The following is a 1,716-nucleotide window of genomic DNA, read 5'->3' on the forward strand; positions in this document are numbered from 1 at the left end:
TCATTCATTTTAACATATATTCTGTTTTATCATGAATTATGAGTATTTGTAGACAAATACCAGTTGTAGGCCAAATATCATTTTCTCATAAAGTCCTTAGTATAGTCACTGTACTAATATTATAACTACTATAGTGGGACTGGCAGGTGACATGATGGTTGGGCGAGACTCCCACATGGCCAACTACAATCGGAATCCTAGATCCAATTGCTTGAAAATCATGCTGGGTACATGCCTAAAATCTCAGGAAAAGAATGGAAGAGAAAGGATTGCAGTGTGGCCATCCTCCCTGTGGGGGAGGGGGTGATTTCTCACTTTCCTTCTCACTGTCTCCGTCTCTTTCTGGCAAGTCTTATGGCAAAAACCTTTCAAAAGAAAAGAATATAAAAGAAAAACTAGTATGGCAAGGGCCAGCAGGTAACGTGGTAGTTAAGGAACTGGATCTCACAAGGCTGACAACACAGTTCAAGCCCCGGAGCTGTCACAGCCTAAAAATCATGCTGAGTACATACGTGTGCCCAATACCCCAAGAAAAGAATGGAAGAGAAGAGATCACAGCATGGCCATCCCCACCCCCCAGGCGGGGGAAAGATTGCTTACCTTCTCTCTCTCTGTTTCTCTCTCTCTTATTTTCTTTCTCTCTCTCTCTCTCTCTCTCTCTCTCTCTCTCTCTCTGGGGAGCACACACACCCTATATCAAAAATCTTTAAAAACAATATGGCAAAACTGTAATAATTTTGGGGGGGGGAGGTTTTCGCTATAGGGCACGTGCGCTCGCCAGACAGACAGAGAGAGACATAGAGGCAGAAAGCGAGAAATCACCCCAGAGGGGGATGGTCACGCCGCAATCCCTTCTCCTCCAGTCTCCTCTCGGGATCTTGGGTACGCACGCACACGCACCCGGCCTGAGTTTAAGCCACTGGGTCCAGGACTTGAACATGGGAGTCCAGCTACATAGACATCGTGGGAGTCCAGCGACATAGCCATTACACTAACTGCTGATTCCCAGTATAATAATTTTTTTAAGGTTTTTACTATAGGGCATGTGCACTCATCAGAGAGTAGAGTAAGATGAAAAGTGAGGGGATCAGCAGATATTGTAATGGTTGTCACTGGATTCCCAGATGACCATTTACAGTTCTAGTCCCAGACTCAGTGACTTAAAACTCATGCTGGGTGCATGTGCATGTGGGCTCAAAATCCTGGTGAGAGAATGGAGGGATTGCAGTATAGCCATCCCCCTCAGGGGGTGATTTCTCTCTTTCTGTGTATCTGTCTCTCTCTCTGTCTCTCTGGCAAGTAAGTGCATGCTCCCTAGAGCAAAAATCTCTCTCTCTTAAAAAAAAAAAGAGGGAAAGTGAGAAATCGTCTACCATTCCCCTGGCAGAATTTCAAGCCACCAGGTCCAGGACTCAAACCATGGTGAGCTATGTGGGAGTCTAGCACCATAACCACCATGTTACCTGCTGGCCCAAACTATAATAATTTTTTTTTTGAAATCCATTCATAGTTTTTTAATAATATGCATTTTCTATTAATGTTTTTTTATTAATTCACTTTACACCATCACAACACACAAATGAATTTTCCATCCAAAATACACTGTGCATTGGCTCAATCAAGTACATCCACATATATGTTCTCAGCAAATAATTTTCCAATTCTTACGTCCTGCATACCTTGCCCTTTGTCTTGCTATCCCTGATTCCCCATCCC

Source organism: Tupaia chinensis, unplaced genomic scaffold (genome assembly GCF_000334495.1).
Source record: "Tupaia chinensis unplaced genomic scaffold, TupChi_1.0 Scaffold000184_1, whole genome shotgun sequence".
NCBI lineage: Eukaryota > Metazoa > Chordata > Mammalia > Scandentia > Tupaiidae > Tupaia > Tupaia belangeri.